Source organism: Diospyros lotus, chromosome 6, assembly GCF_014633365.1.
Source record: "Diospyros lotus cultivar Yz01 chromosome 6, ASM1463336v1, whole genome shotgun sequence".
Classification (NCBI taxonomy): domain Eukaryota; kingdom Viridiplantae; phylum Streptophyta; class Magnoliopsida; order Ericales; family Ebenaceae; genus Diospyros; species Diospyros lotus.
The window spans coordinates 16,391,980-16,409,601 of NC_068343.1; positions in this window are offsets into that span (position 1 = coordinate 16,391,980).

Consider the following 17,622-nt stretch of genomic DNA (forward strand, 5'->3'; position numbering starts at 1 on the left):
CCAGAAACCTTGCAAAAATGCCACACTCACATACAAGAAAATCAGCAACACTTGGAAAAATAAAAAATAGGGGGCTAGTTTAAACATGATGATAGAAGCCGCCAGAAATAGGCAAAGGCCAAGCCTTGTAATGAGGGGGGGGGGACGCACATAGAGCTAAACAAGTCCAAATAGAGGTTTGGATTTGATAAGCAAGTTAAGCGAGGGAACTGCTCACTTTCACGAAAGTATCGATTATTACGTTCTTGCCATAGGAAATAAATAGACACTTGCAGGGTAAGACGAGTAGCCATAGTCCACAGTGATTTTCTGTGCCACTTATGGGCGGCCCAATAAATATTCCCTATTGACCAAATAATAACAACTCAATCATACTTTGTCTTTCACGAGGGAGATGGTAGCGATGAATGATCTCTTAGGAGGAATCAGGTTTGTCTTTCACGAGACAAAATAATAACAACTCAATGCATTTGCATCTGAATGTCAAGATTTAGCTTACATGCTTTAAGCTATATATACTATTGAAATCAACCATCAAATTAATAATTTAGGTTGCATTCTCTTTTCTAAAACAGTGAAAATGCATTTACTTTATTGTTTTCAAAAACACATTTTTAAAAACAAGAAAAAAAATTGTGAATAAAACCCAAAACAACCAAAATGCGAAAAATATGAGGCAAATTCCAAAAGCCCCATAGGAAGCAAGCGACAAAGGAAAGCACAAGACGACAGTCGCAAGAGATTGTCGATAGCGAAGATGGCAAGATTGACAACAAGTGTGACCATGAGAAGTAAGAGGTGAAGGCAACGGCCTCCATCAATGACGAGAAAACACGGTCGTTGAAGACCAAATAGCAGCGAAGCGGCGATAATGATGAAGCAACGATGGGTGGTGACGATAACGACAGAGAAGCCAACAACGAACTTGGCCGCAATAAAAGCAAATGATGGCCACCAACAAGGACTAGCCCCTCTTGACCACAACTCCACAGTTAATCAGTGTGCGTCGACCCATCGGCTTCTCTGGCTAGATCGCCTCTCTATCGCTGGATTCAAGTCACAAAAGATATGAAGGGCAAGAAAAGGAAGAAGAGATGAGAAAGAGAAAGAGAACAAGTGTGTGGGTTTCTTGGGGGAGGGGGTGGGTTTCTTGCCTAGAGAGAAGATCATAGAAGGGAGAGAAAAGTGGGGGAAAAATTAATAATAATATGTATAATATATAATTTAATAAAAAATATAATAATAATAGGTATGTATATATATATATGCATGTTAAATAATATATTTATTTTATTATTTTAATTTTTAAATTATGTTTATTTTTGGTATTTGTATTGAGGCTTGTAATTGAATTCCACTTGCTAATGAGTTGTTCGATACAATCTTATCATTCACAATTATATTATGTAATTATCGGTTCATGTATGTCTTTAATTTTATTTTTATGCTTCTTACTTTTTTGTCAAGTCAATTTATTTATTTATTCGTATTTTATTTTTGTAACGGAAAAAAATGTTGCAAAATTCACCAATTTTAAAATGTATATATTTCTTAATAATATATTAGCATTAAATAGTTCTAATTTATCGAATAATCAAATTTATTGAATAAAATATCATTAAAAAATTATTCTCAAAATTTCAAACAGAATGCATTTTTTAGTTTTTTGTTTTAAAAAATAATTTTTTAAAATATCAAACAAAATGAATTTAAATTTAAAATTAAAACTAAAAATTGAAACTCAAAGAGAATAGAACCTTATATTTCCTATTCTTGACAATGCACAGTGAGGTCCTTTACTTCTATTTTGTCAAGCTTTTCTTTGCCATTGTATTGGCCTCTGTATCTACGTATATAGACATTTTATAGAAAAATGCAATTTGGGGTAAGCTACACATCTAACCAATGAAAACATTTGTTATAGATAACATTTTCACTAACTAAAATTGCAACAAAATATTTAAAGATTGTAATTTCATCATTCTTTACAAAGAATATCAATTGTAATTAATACCCAAGAATTTTCTTCAAAATTTGAAAGAATTTTATCTTGTAAGAATTAATTTTCATTAATTAAAGAGAACTCGAGATATAAATTTAATTGGTATAAGTGCCGTTCACAAAAAAAAAATTGTGAATTCAGAAGATTAACTTGACTTAGTAAATTAAGTACAAATTAAGCTATGTGGGGGTGGTAGAAAATTTTAATTAAGCAAAGGGTTAAATGAGTAAGTGTGAATAATATATGTATGTAAAATGAAAAAAAGAGACAATGAAAAATAAAAAGGGATATATATATATATATATATAAAACATGGCCTAGCAATTGGCTAACTGTTGAACACTTGGTCGGCTAAGACACTCCCCATACCATTCTTAGATCCAAAAATAGTTCCAATTTAAATAAAATATGGTCAATTTCATCAAAATAGGAAGTCTTAAATAAAAGCTAAATATTTCAATCTAAATGACATTCTAATGAGCGGAAATTAGGGTAAACATTCGGGTATATATATGTAACGAATAAACAAAGGTCTTCCACCCTTAGAAGAAAGAGAGAAGTTCAAGGGAAATTGAAGAGAAAATAGAGAGGTGAAGCAAGAGTTAATTAGGGGATCAATCAAACAATTTTTCTTCAAACAATATAGAATGTAGGGGTGTTCGCAGTTCGGTTTAGCCGATTTTGAACTAGTTTAATACGCTGAACCGCGGACTCGGTTTTCTACCAAATCAAACCGAACGGTTTGATTTGGTGCGAAAAACCGAATCGAACCGCATTGCATTTTGCGATTCGGTTTGGTTCAGTTCGGTTTTCACGATTTCAAAATTTAAATACACTAACTAAAACAAAAAAAAAATACCACATAAATATTTTTATATAGTATCACTCATTTTCCTTGTCGTGGTTTCTACTCTTCCTTCAATCCGATCATTTCACAATTCGGAAACCAAAAATGGCTTTGTTTGTTTTACAGTTTGTCCCGCAGCTTGTCGTTCTAATCTCTTTCTTTCATCTGTCCATGGCTTCTAGAAACCTCAAGCAACTGGTTCAGGACCAGACAAGTTCCACCTTGCAATACCACAATGGCGCCCTTCTCTATGGTAAAATCTCTGTTAATCTCATCTGGTACGGCCAGTTCAAGCACGCCCAGCGATCCATCGTCTCTGATTTCATCAGCTCGCTGCCCGCTTCTTCTTCTTCCAATCCTTCAGTCGCAGGGTGGTGGAAGACCACGAAGAAGTACTATTGCCTCGCTGCCAAGACCCAAAAGCTCTCCTCGTCGCCCTTTCCTGTCTCTGGCGATGTCCGAGGGAAATGAGAGAGAAAGAGGGTGCGGGTAGGTGCAAATGGCTTAGGATTAGGGTTTGGTTGGGGGGAAAAGGGAGAGGAAGAGGCAAAGAGGCTCGCCTAGCGCTACCCCTTTTTATATTTATAATATATAAATTATTTTTTAAAAATTATATATTATATGCGGACGGTTTGGTTTTGGACCAAACCGCTGGTCTTCCAAACTGCGAACCGCGTGGTTTAGCAATTTTTCAAACCAAACCGAACTGCCAATTCAAAAAATCGGCCGGTTCGGTCCGATTTGGCTGGAAACCGCAGTCCAACGATTTTTTTGAACACTCCTAATAGAATGTGAGGGTTCATTTTCAATTTTCTACTCATGTTATGTGGATTATTTTATTATTGGTTATATGTGTATCAAAGCATGAACAACATGAATTCATGATTCTCGTAACTTGTTGCGTAGGAAATAAAAGACGTTATTTCTTTGCATACATGCTACTATATATGACCAGAGCCGACCTTGGGCCAGGGCCACAGCCCAGGGCCTACAAGTGAGGGGGGCACAAATTTTTTTTTTTTAAACTTATGTATATATGTGTTTAAAAAATTAAGAAAAGAAGTTATCACTTCTACCCTAACAAAAAAATATTTCATTGCTATTTTTATTTTGTTGGTACATGTGATGATTGTTTTTATTTCGATTAATTGTGGAGGATAAAAGTAGGGGTGTCAATGGTTCGGATTGGTCCAGTTCTATAAGAATCCAGTAACCGAACCATTTTTAAAGATTCTGAAAAAACAAGAATCGTAGTCGAACCATTACATATATAAAACCAAGTCATGACCAATTCGTCACACCGAACCGATTTCGGTTCTATCCAATTAACATTTAACTTCTAAACATTTTCGCAAAATATGAAATTACAAACAAATTTTTTAATTAAAATCAATCAATAACTTCATTAATGCTTCAAGTCTTGAAGTAAAAGTAGAACAAAATAATTCATAAACTATCTCATCAAATAAGATTACATCGACCATTTAGTATAGCAATAACGCATAAAAGGTTAGAAATAAAAAAATTCAAGAATCTCGCTAGTTTCCTAAGAAGTGATACTATTTATGCATATGTATATATATATACTCAAAAAATTATAATATATATAAGTATAATATCGGTTCTGATTCGGTTCGAACCATTGTTTTAAAAACAAAAAATCAGTAATCAAACTAAATATATTAGTTCCTAATTTTTTAGAACTAGAACCTAACCATTGAACCATAGAACCAATCCAAAAGGCATGGTTCAGTCCAGTTTGGTCTAGTTCACCGGTTTTTAGATATTTTTTAACAACGCTAGATGAAAGGAAGATTAATCAAATCAAGAAATGCTTAGGGAAATTCGGAAGAAAGTATGTAGATTCAAATATGTTGTTTTCATTTTTTAATACAATATTTACAATGCAAGGTACTCTTTTTTCTTTCATTTGGGGTTTTGTCCCATTGGATTTTCCCTAAATAAGATTTTAATGAGGTCCCAAATTATTTTTTCTTATCTTTTGTAAATTCTTATAATTTTAATAAAATTAATTAATTGATAATTTTTATTTTTTTTATTTAATTTGTATAAAGGGCACACTTCAAAAAAATTTGCCCCGGGCCTCCAAAAACCCAGGATCAGCTCTGTATATGACTATAGGGTTGACATGGTGTTATGCAAAATGCTACTTTGAGTTGCACCCAACATCATTCTTACAAGTTGTCTATGTTGCAAAAGGTTGTAAAGGTAACCCTCCATATATAAGTCATTAAGATAGTAAGGAAAATATCCATTCAAACATGCAAGTTGATTTTCTTAACCCTCACTACTAAGTGTTAAGCACTCACCTTTTAACATTTAAACTTTTTAGGTAAAATCGGTGTTTTAAAAAAAAAAAAAAAAGAGAAACTCAAGATTTAAAGAAGATGATTGATCATGTATTTTGGTGGTGTTTTGCAATTTTAAGAGATTTCTACATGATAGACTATGAGCCATTTGTATATGCCTATGTATGGTTAGTCTTATAATCTTACACATAAAATGATCTTGTATGTATTTCATTTTAATTTGTCCATGTAGTTAAAACTCATGAAAGCCACTAATACATTAGAAATCTTTTGGATTTTTTTTTTTTTTTTTTTTGTAAATAACAATTTTATAAATAAATAAAAAAACGTCGAAGTGACAACAAATAAGGCCAAGGAAAAACCTAGACCACAAAAAAACTAGGGGAAACACAACAACAGTCACCTTAGGACCAAATCAAAGAAAACCAAAATAAAATAAATATATATATATACAATGGATAGACAATCACAACAAACCATCCTCTAAGAAAACTCGAGAACAACAACTCCTCATGGAAAAAAGGACTAAGTCCTTGGAGCCTCCAGACATGACGAAGGGCGTAGCTTTGTAAAGACGACCTGAAATGAACAGTCACCATACGGGTCCAAATAACACATTGGATTTGATGCACCAACTGAGGAACAAATCTCTCTTAATCTCGAAAACATTTGTTATTGCGCTCCTTCCAGATAAAATACACCAAAGCATGCAACACCAGCCTATTAGCCACCTACTAGGGGCCATTTCTACTCCATCTAGTAGTTGCCCAAAACACACATATATCCCATTGACATCATGGCCAACTGAATTTCTAAGATCTACGAAAAAAAGACAGCACTTCTCAAGAAAACATACACTATAAAAAAAAAGATGGAAATGACTTTCTGCATCAGCCCTACAAAGAAAACATTTATTTAGGAAACACAAAAATAGGTTAGTATGATCAAGTGCAGATAATCGCTCCTAGATCGCCAACTAGAGGATAAAAATATGGGTTGGGGTACCCACTGAAGACCAAACTAGTCTATATCAAGGGACCCGAGGGCACTAAGCTTGGAAGTCCTGGAATGCTACCCTAATAATGAAGGCCCTATTTGATGCTGAGAGCCAATATGGCTCATCTCTGCACTCAACTCTAGGAAGACAATGGAAATGGCTATGAATCAAATCAAAGTCCAGAGAAAAGGAAGTATTCGGCCAAATCCAAGAGCCATCTTCAATAAAATCTGATACCTTAGTTAAAATTGAAATACCCAATTGCCGAGGCAATTGCTGAGAGAAGTGATCAATCAGAATACCGAACGTACGGGTGCCACTGATCATACCAAAGGAACGTACTACAGTCGTTCCCAATCCTCCATCCAAATTGAGTCCTCATAACACCCTTTAGCACGAGTAACTTTCTTCAATACCACGTACGGGCAAACATAGGGTGTTTTAAGAAGCCAGGAACACGTCCCTTTAATCCAATATGAATGCACCCATTTAATCCAAAAAGACTCCCTATTACTCAAGAGCAATCATCAAATTAACTTGGTGATCAAGGCTTGATTCTAAATATAAAACGGCTTCAGACCTAGACCCCCTACTCTTTGGGGCAACAAATCTCTCGCTACGCCACCTTTGCTTTATTAGAATCTGTCTCATTACCACTCCATAAGAAATTTCTGATTAACTACTTTATCTCTTGAATCTCACGCTTCAGCAGGATAAACACGGACACCCAGTAAACATAAATGGTAGATAGAATATAATGCACCAATTGCAGACGTCCCCCAAAGGATAGTAACCTACTGTGCTAGGAACAAATCATATTTTTCACCTTATTGATGATGGTCTAGCAATTTGCATAGGATAGCTTAGTGGACAACAAAGGCACTCCCAAGTATCTCGTAGACAGAATGCCTTTCCAGAACCCCGAGGCATTGAATATATCTTTTCTAAGAGATTCATCCTTACATGATACAAAGAATCACTCTTTACAAAGTTAGTTCTAAGACTAGACATCATAGAAAACCATTCCAAGCAAGATTTCAATAAGCTCACTGAAACAGGTCGCCGCGAGAGAACAAAAGCAAATCATTCGCGAACATAAGCATCACCAGTCAAGACTGCTCGCATTTCCAATGGAACTAGAAATTTGAAGTCATTGTACTATGGCACACAATACCATGCGTAAGACTTGTATCACAAAGAACGAAAAGATAAGGGGAAAGAGGATCCCCTTATCTTGTATAATGAACCATTTATACCAAAAGTTAGTCATTTTATATAATGAACCATTAGTTATGAATTTTCTTATAAATGTGGTCCAAGGATCTCGGGATGATACATTGTGACACAACAGTCCAATTCAACAATTTATTGTGTGTAAGATATAAAAAACATGAGAAAATTACACACGATACCTCAATAAGTCTAGTTTATGAAAAAAATTGTCTCATGAGAATTCAAGTTGTTAGCAAGAAGATATGGTGCATTTACTAAGATTGTGCAATATAGTCAATATGCAAGAATAAACAACTTTAAGTTTAATTTAAGAAGGTTAAAACCTCATATAATCAACTGAATTCGGATATGTTGTAGCATTATGAGTAATCTTTCCAACATGATATGATTCACATGAAAATGTATGGATTTGGTCAATCACATACTCGAAGGATAAAAGTATGTCATAGAAGGAGCAAAATTGAGAACAATCTAATTTATACAATTTTTAAAGGGTCAAACGGTTTTCTTTTGGGATGATATTTTTATTCAAATTTCGATTTAAACACATTTAGATGCATTAAAATTTTGATTTTCACCCTTAATCAAGATTTTAAACCAAGTCATAATATTTCAAATATGAATTAGGGGTCTAATAATATTTTCCTTTACAAACTTATCTAACCCGGACGAGGGGACAATGTAAGTAAAGTACTAAATAACCAAGGGGCAAGGAAGTTAATTTAAGGAGGGATGTTGAATTAATTATTTTTTAAAAAAATAGATTTTTCAAATTTTGGTTTAAGAAGATGCCCGATAGATCAGAGTGTTACATCAACTAGCACATACATGACCATTCTTAACATTTTTATGCAATATATTCAAAATAATTTTGCATCATCAATTTACTAGCTTCGACTTTGGCCATGCATCAGGCAAGCAAATTTAAACCATGCTTTGCCCCCACGATATAAGTCGAGCGATCAGGCAAATAATATACCGATGTCAATTCGGTAGGTCGTGAGCTCAATCCTTGTCTTGCGTAGTGAGACGAAGTTTCACACATGTGATTTATCTCCCCCAACATAATCGAAGACACGAGTATCGGGAGTTGTACAAGAATGATCATTCAAGTTTAAACTATACTTTTCTCTCCTCTCTTCACAAGAAATCCCATAAAATAGGTTAACATGGTCCCATTCTCTCTCTCTCTGTATATATATATTTAAAAACATCATGCACATATATATATTTTAAAGGAATGAGAGCATAGGCAAGTATTTGTGTCTCCTAATATTCAAGCTATACACTCGATCGATCGCTAATTTTCTCAAATAAATTATTCCAAAAAATTAAGTTCCACAAAAATAGCTTCCCGCCTGCCTTTCCCTATTTTTCAGTTGTGTTTGCGTCTTAAATTTAGCGAAGCGAGACGTTTTCTCAGCTTAGAAGCAAAGGAAGAGAGCATCGATGATGGCAAAGAAGAGAGGCTACCAATTGATGGTGGATGTGGGACTAGGCAGCGACGATATAGGCGCCTCCTAGGATTGATGGCATGAATTGGTTCGTTTGGTGAATGTGGGATATCCTCTGGAATATGATGAACAACTATGAGAGGGTGCGATTAACGATAGTTGGAAGGTTGAAAATGGCAGCAGTATGCAGGGATCTAGTTTTTTAGGGTTTTGATGTTAGGTTGTGAGGCCTTCTGCTTGGCCATTTTGGTTTCTTGTGCACTCAGCTGGATTGTGTTTGGTTGGTCCCGTGTTCTTTTTATTGGTTTTTAGTTTTCATATCAGTTTTATGTATTCTGGGGAAAGGCAATTAGGCCTTGTTTCTTCAACTTCAGGTTTGTACTCAGTGCATTTACTCAAATTAAAGTAGGTTATTAGGTTATGTAATGTATGTGAAACTAAAACCGTAGAAAAATACGTATATGGATATACAAATATTTCTAAGACTTTGATATCTACTTTGATATTGTTGGAAGTGACAGAGCATTTTTTTTTTTTTTTTTATAAACAAAGAAATATATTAAATATGGAAGTGGTGCACATACTACTGAAAAACAATAGATAGCCTACCCAAAAAACATGACTCATAAAACTAATTAGACTACAGCCTTTTTATCAAAGAAGAGTAAGCCATGGTATAAGAAATCGAGAGACCAATTATAAGAAGCCAAAATCTACCACAAATCAACAACTAAAAAGAGGTGATGAAATCTGCCAAGAATGCAAGCAAGCATATATTTAGGTGTTCATTAGAATTTTGGGCTAAACATCTAAGGTAAAGTTAGTTTGACCCATATAGGACAAATTTTATTGAAATTTTATTAATTCAATAATGCTGTTTATATAGGAAGTTTGTATATATACTCTTGTGGACACTTAAGAAATTAGAAATACATTTACAAGAACTATTGACATTTGTTCAGGGAATTATATATTAACTAAGTTTTGAAAATTATAAACACTTCTACTATAAAGGTGTTTATAATTTTTGAAAATTAATTAATGTTTAATAAATAATGTTCCTTCCTGAATAAAAGATGACGATTGGGCGCGGGCTCCGGCGACGGGTCCGTCTGGGGGGGGCGGGTGGCACCTGCAAACACTCTAATGGTCGATTGAGTAAGAGAGTAAAATGAGATAGTGTATCAATAGGTCAGAGATGAGAACATACATTGGCTCTTAAGAGAGCTGGTTGATATAGGAGAAAGAGATGTTCTCCTACATGCATGCGTCGTGCATTTGCAAGTGATAAGACTAGTTATTCGACGTCGGTAGAGATTCTCAAGTGGTAGCACGGTGACGACGGAATATTCATTAATGTGAATGAGATCCACCATTAATGAGGACAGGATATGAACCTGCCACGCATATATCTAGTGGAAGTCATAATGATGCCGCGGCAGATTGGCGCTAGGCCAAGACTGGGTCCAGAGAAAGGACCAAGATTAGACCTAAGGAGAGAGTCGAGATTGGGTCGGATGGTCAAATAAATATTTATAATTTCTTAGATTTATAAAGGAGTGCACAAACTTCTTATATAAATATCATGACTAATATTAATTAATTAATTGTATCTTAGATAGGGCATACCACCAGAATGGCCCGGCCGGCTTAGCTTGGCCTTCGGGAAAATGGCCTAGCTAGCTCGTGCCTTGTTTTGCACTCTTAACTCGTTTTCAATTAAAAACATTGCAAAGTTAAAATTAATAAATCCAACACACAATTACTTTGTTATATTTTGTTGCTTAGAATTAATTCAAAGTTAGAGTTTAAATCTTCTTAGAAATTAGAAATATGTTATAAAGGATGACGCAAGCTAGAGAGAACTTCTCTTTCTTGCATCCAAGCCCTAGGAAACCTAAATTAATATTAATTCCCCGTCCCCAAATATGATTCCTTAATTAGTTCATCCTTATAGGCATTCTTCCTTTTCATCCCCTTTATTTTCCTTTTCATCCTTCTTACAACTTCCTCTTCTCCCTAAAGCTTTGTTTTATTTTTTTTTTTTATAACATGGGATATCTAGACTTTTGACTTGACTAATTCCCATGAGATTATAAAAACCGACCTATTTACATTAGTTAGGCAAAACTCCATCACTTGGTGGGTGGAGCCTCGCAACACTTGCAAAAGACACGTAGTGGTTGTATAGACTCCATTATAAAAGAATGATGGGTGGAGCATCATATCAATCACACATGGCATGCATAGTGCCCACACAAACCCCATTACTCATAGCGGTGGGGTTGACCCTCAAGAATTTAGTTGAAAAATGTCTTTTACGCGGTCAACTAGACTTGAATCTACACCAAACACCAAAGAGTTTTTGTTCCATTTTCAACCCCCCTTTAATTCCCTCTTTCTCATAGCTCCTCTTTCTCTACCTCACCCATGGTTCCTTTGCAATAGCCTCCTTTGATTTTGAAACCGTTCTAATGTAGATACAAGTGCTCATCTTCATTCTATTTTTGTTTCCTAACTACTTTTGCAGTTGAGGATGTGATCAATGAAGATGAAGGCAAGTAGCTTTTGCATAAACTCGGCTATCGACCCTTATCATGTTGGTTCTAGTCTGTCTTGGTTTGATCTCTGTTCTTTATGGATGTTTGTGTATGTGTGGTCATGTTTTAGGTTTGCCTATTCTTTTGTTCATGTTTGGTGTTTTAGCTTTGATCCATTGTTGACAAGTCTTTTTTTTTTGTATCTTCATGTTGCTTGCATTTTGGGTTTCCTGATTTTGGCAGGCTTGGCCAAGTCCATGTGCCAGCTGCAGTCCTTTCAAGTTATTCCCCCACCCTCCCTCGTAAATTATGAAAAAGCTAATTTATTTAGGCTCCTTGATATATACGGTGGCTTTGTGCTTATTTCCCCCACCCTGACTTTGCTCGCTCTACCCAGTCTTGGTTTCCATTGGTTGGAGGCTTATGCTTATGTTCTTCTCGTTGTTTTTGGCCTCCCTCTTGTCTAGCGAGTTTGGGTATGTTCTGTATTATCTCTGTTTGGCCATGGCCTAATTAATATCTATTCTAACCCCCCTAAGAAAAACTATATATGAATTAAAATATTATTAATTTGTCATTTGAAATTTGAAATTTCTATCCAATATTTGAGATGATTAAATACTAAAGCAGTCAGAAATTAAGCAATGGAGTCTTAAGAAGAAGATAGCAATGCTTCAATTATTGGGATGTTTATCCGAGTCCACATACATATATATATATATATATATAGATGGATAATAAATCAAACGACAAAATTATCTAATTTCCTTGTCCTTCAGAGAAGGTAAAACGCTTTCTCCTTGCACTTGATGGTGCCTAAGACGTAGGACAATCTATATACAGCTAGGCGGCTAGATTTATTGACCAACAGATAATTACTTTGACGACCATATGGGCTACCTAGGTTCTTTCCCTTTCGGTATTCTCCCAGCTACTCTAGTGAACAAGTTGTTTTTTTTTTAATTAATGAGAATTCACATTAATATATAATTCTTTTAAATATATGTCAGATAAATTTATGAACTTATACACATTAATTCATATGCAAATTATATACGTGAATACATATAAATCTGTGTGTAAACTGGCCACTATAAAAAATTTAAGTCATTAGAGATCAACACTCTAAAGTCATAGTAACTTCTTTTTTTTCTTTTTAATGTAACGTAGTAACTTAAGTTTTTTTATATATAACTAATTAGTGAGGTCCGAAAGCAAGATCTAGTGAGCAACCCAAGAGGGCATTGAGCAGGTTTTGATAGCTTTTGACTTGAAGAAATAGACATGCCAAAGATCAAATGATGCCTTTCTGATTGTCTTTGTGTGTACTTGTTCTCTCCTGCTATATATATATATATATATATTTCTTTTGGATGTTCAAGCTTTCTTTTCTTTTCTTTTCTTTTCTTTTTAATATATATATATAGTTCGATGAGTAACCCACAAGAGGAAGTGCACTGAAAAAAACTTAAGCCGAGGGACAGAACAAATTAAACTAAACTAAGCGATCAAATAATTAAACAAATTGACACAAACAACGGGAAGTAGAGGCAGAATAATGGGAAAAAAAAGTAAAAAGGGATAATAATACTTTAAAAATCTAGTGGAGTATTGTTGAACTTATATAACAATACTTAATTAGGTGTTGCTCTACTATATTTGAATCTTGAATTATGGTTATTACTAGCTACATAATGTCTAATCCCATGAATGAGACAAGAAGTTAAGCAAACTTGAGCAATACATATGTATCCCTTTTAAGTTTAACTATTCAATTTTAACTTTTCATGAGCAGAAAAAACATAATATTAAAGTAGTTCATTTACTGTTATCATGAGTAAAGTTAATTATTTCAGTTGAAGAACAAAATCTCCATATACATACATACATACATGCATGCATGTAAGCAGCAATATTTGCACAAAAAATTATAAAGAAAAACATGATTGATTAATGATCATATATTAAAAATATAAGTTTTCTTACTCTATTATGTTTTTTAAAGACATAAAATAAAATGTATTAATATATATCTTAATTTGTATACTTCAACCAACTAAAAAAAAAGAACACATCACTTGAATTATATTTCTAGTTCTAATTTCTATTAAACACATATGTATAAATTACCAGATAAAAAACCTATTATTATTATTATTATTATTATTATTATTATTATTATTATTATTGGCTAAGCAAACCTATAAGTATGTAGATTATGCAAGTATATATGTGTGATATATACTCAAGACAAAAAGGTTGCATTGTGAATGTGAATAGACTAACTGACTTTGCTGTAGTAACCTTCTTGGTTTGCAAATTTCAGTGAGGTGGTAATTTATAATTGGTTTAAGTAAATATTAAATTTGATAAATTAGTTATATATCTCTTTTTTATTTGGCTCAAATTCACTTTATATTTTAAACTTAGCCCAGATAATCACTAAATTTTTTAAAATTAATCACGATACCTCATGTTACTAATGACATTAATTAAGTAAATTGACTATACACCTCTTTAATTTTAGATTTTTGACACAAAAACTTTTAAACTTTTATTTTTTATTAAATTAGTCTTTGAACTTTCTTAAAATGATCAAGACTTATTTAAAAAAAATAATTCATAAGGTATTTGAGTTAAATATATAAAATTTATAAAATGTACGATTAATTTGTTTAATACTTCTAATAACTAATGGACTGTTGTAGTTAATTTTGAAAATTTTAAAGATTGATTGAGCAAAATAATTAAAATTTAAGGAGTGTGCAGTTAATTTATTTTATTAAATATTAAATATACTAAAAATTTAATAAATCCTAATAAAATTTGGAATAGAGTAGCTTCCAAACATTTTCCTAGACTAATTATTAGAGTAGTGAACGGTGACAGATATAAGAGGGTGATCAAATGCCAGGGTTTACTCTCTCTCTCTCTCTCTCTCTCTCCCTCTCTTTCTCTCTCCTTCTCTCTGTGAAAACGAGCCATTCTGAAGAGGGGACGTCTGAAGGGACATGCTGACACATCCCCCCCTCTCTCTCTCTCTCTCTGAATTTCATTGTGTGTCAGCTGGGGGGAAACCAGCCACTTCGTTGTTTTATCTTGTCGTCCATACCCTGCAAATTAATTAGCCATCCCATCCTTTCATTTCCATCTCTATGTATTTTTCTGTAAATATCTTTATGTATTTGTATGAATGAATCCATCTTTGCATGGACACTAATATAACATATATACACGCACAAATACATTCTAACCAAAACATATACGTATTATATTTTTAATTGTTGTTGAATCCGTTTCAGTTTTCTCTTTCTTTTCGTTCCCTCCCTCCGGTCCAGGTTGAAGAGTATATACTCAAAACTACTGCTACTACTACTGTAGAAACATATATATATGTGTGTGTTATCATTTTCAGAGAGAGAAATGCGGAGAAAAGAGTGAAATGGATGGTGACAGGACGAGGAAAGAGTGGGGACGCCACTGATCTCCCATTTCTAATTCTTTGGCAGCCTTTTCTCTCCCTTATAAAACAAAATTGTCTCTTTTCTCAACGAACTAACCTTTTCCCTTTGTATCTTATGGGCCTGGATATGATTCTTCTTTCTCTCTCGCTTCCTACTATAATTCTTCCGTTTCATCATTAGAGCTCAAATGAGGATACATAGTAGTCTAGTACTAATCGGCCTAATTATTATTATTATTATTATTATTATTATTATTATTATTATTATATCACTTCCAAACAGTAAATTTCGTGCTCAAACAGATAAAAGCATTTAAGTAAAGATCAGAGGAGGAGGGTTTTGAAGCAGGAAATAGAAAGAGAAAGAAAAGATGATAATTATGAGGACCACTTTGGAAGAGATATAAAAGCTAGCAAGCTTGCATGGTTGATTTTCGAACAGTGGTGTCCCAAACACAGCAACAGAGAGCCGGGGGGAGGGGAGACTGACATCTCCATCCCCACCATCAGTGGTCTGGTTGACAATAGCTAAACCAAAAATAAAAGGGCAGTCGCCTTTCTTTTTTGATCTCTTCAATTCTTCTATTTATTATCATTACTTGTGTCCTTTGCCCCTTTTTTTGGAGCCCTCCACTGTTCAAACCTGTAAAAGTTATTCTAGGTCATTTGACATATGGTGGATGGTGATTTGAGCATTATATATTTCGGGGAGTGAAGGTGTTGTTTTGTAATTTTTTATGTAGTTCACGTAATATTTGTTATTTCACTAGTGTCAAATATGTGATTTTTTAATGCAACGATGCAGCTATTTCATATAGTTTAGTCAAAAAGAATAATGTCAAATATGTGAAGAACTGTTTTTTTTTTTTAAATAGTCTCGGGTTTTTGAAAAATTATTTTATAAAAAAATGGAAGATTATAAAATTTGTTTAAACAAATTAAAAAACCTTCCCTCTCTAATAAAAATCCTAAAGAGTATAATGACAATTTTGCAGCTGCCATGGTTGCCTCCCCCCCAACTGCAGATCACCGGAGCTTAACTTCTATCACAACTAGTTGTATCATCTACTTCTTCCTAATCTGTGTCAATGTTCCTCGTCCCCATCAACTAATGCTTCTTGATCACACCCACTCCTTTGTTTTTTACACCCTCCACTCTCACGCCAGCCTTTTCACATTGACTCCTCTGGTTCTTGCCACCTTTCGTGCCGTCCATGGTCTTCGTCGTCCCTCTCCCATCTGTAGTCTGCCTCATTCATCCCTTCAGTTTTCATGGCATACATTGGCCTAAAGACCCCTATCCCTATCCCTCTTATCTCTCACTCACTCCCTGTCTCAATTGAAAGCAACGAAACTTCACTTACCGCCCGATTCTCTTTTTCGACAACTTCCCCATCTTCATCCCAATCTGATTTGGATGTCTCGTCCATTCCCTTTTTGTCCGTCCCTCTCATATAACAAGCTAGGACTATGTGGCTTTAACCTTCAATGCTGTCCAATTTTGAATTTGTTTGTATGGATTTGAAGTATCCAAATCTCCATCAGCCTAGATATGAAACACCTCAAGTCGCCCAAATCTTCACCATGTTTTGGCTCCTTTGTTTAGTTGATTACATTAGTGGCTATCAACTCTGCTTATGTTTTCTAATGACTATGAATGCGTTCCTTGTATGTGAGCATAAGATTGATGAAGATCCAAAAAAGGAGATGAAACTCTGTATTTTAATGTATCCTAATCAGAGTTAGGATCTAAAGATTCATTTTAAATCACGGTGCTTCTCTCATCAAAGATCAACTAACTCCCATCCAAAATGCTTATCTACTACATTTATAGCTTTAATTGGGAAATCAGACATCTTTAAAAGGTTTTCTACACTAGTAGGTTGCATATCTCTATTCCGTCACGCCTCTCCCCCCCCTTTTGACCCAAAGAACTTTTATCGCTACCTACATAGCATTAGCCTATTACAAAGAGTACAACGACGTCTCGTGGTCATTTATAGCCCCATTCTAGGTCTTTAAAGCTATCTTAAATAGCCCCTTCTCATGAATTTTGATCCATGTTTGGATTGGGTCATACGTGGTTGCCGATTGCTCTTGTTGGGGCACCTCTACCTATCTTTGGGATGCTTAATTTTACATATTTTGTTATTGCAGAATTGCCTTCCTTATTAATCCTTTTGAGGTGCAGTTATGTCATAGTTGGCTTAACTTTAATAGTTGTTTCTATCGTAACTTTGGTCTAAGGTTTATTTTTATTTACCTTTGTTATCGGCTTTTTTTATTCAAATACTATGTTTGTAGCTTCTTGAATTCTTAATTTGTAATACCTTTGGCTAGCTTTTGTTTCTAATCATTTCTCTCTAGGGTTTGTGCCCTGTGAATAAAGCCTCTTTGCAACACCATTGCCATTTCTTTTGGCTAACTACTTTGGAAGAACATCTTTCTTGGCAGCTTCTCACCTCCTATGCTCTCATCCTTTCCCATCCAATCACTGTTCTCACCCCAATTAGCTCTCTTTTCAACAAGGGGTTTTGGATCCCAGTTCATGGTTGTCATCAAAGAAGTCACAGTAAGACAGAGTGCTTATCGACATCTGTTGATCTTGGTTTTCCATAACATAACCTTGTTGGAGGCAATTTTCAAAGTTTGGCAAGTTGTAAGTGCATGTTCTTCCTTTTTGCCCCCTTTCTCCTCAATTTCCATTGGGGATTTTTCAACTTCCTTTCTTTATTTTTTTATTTTTTGGGGGGAGA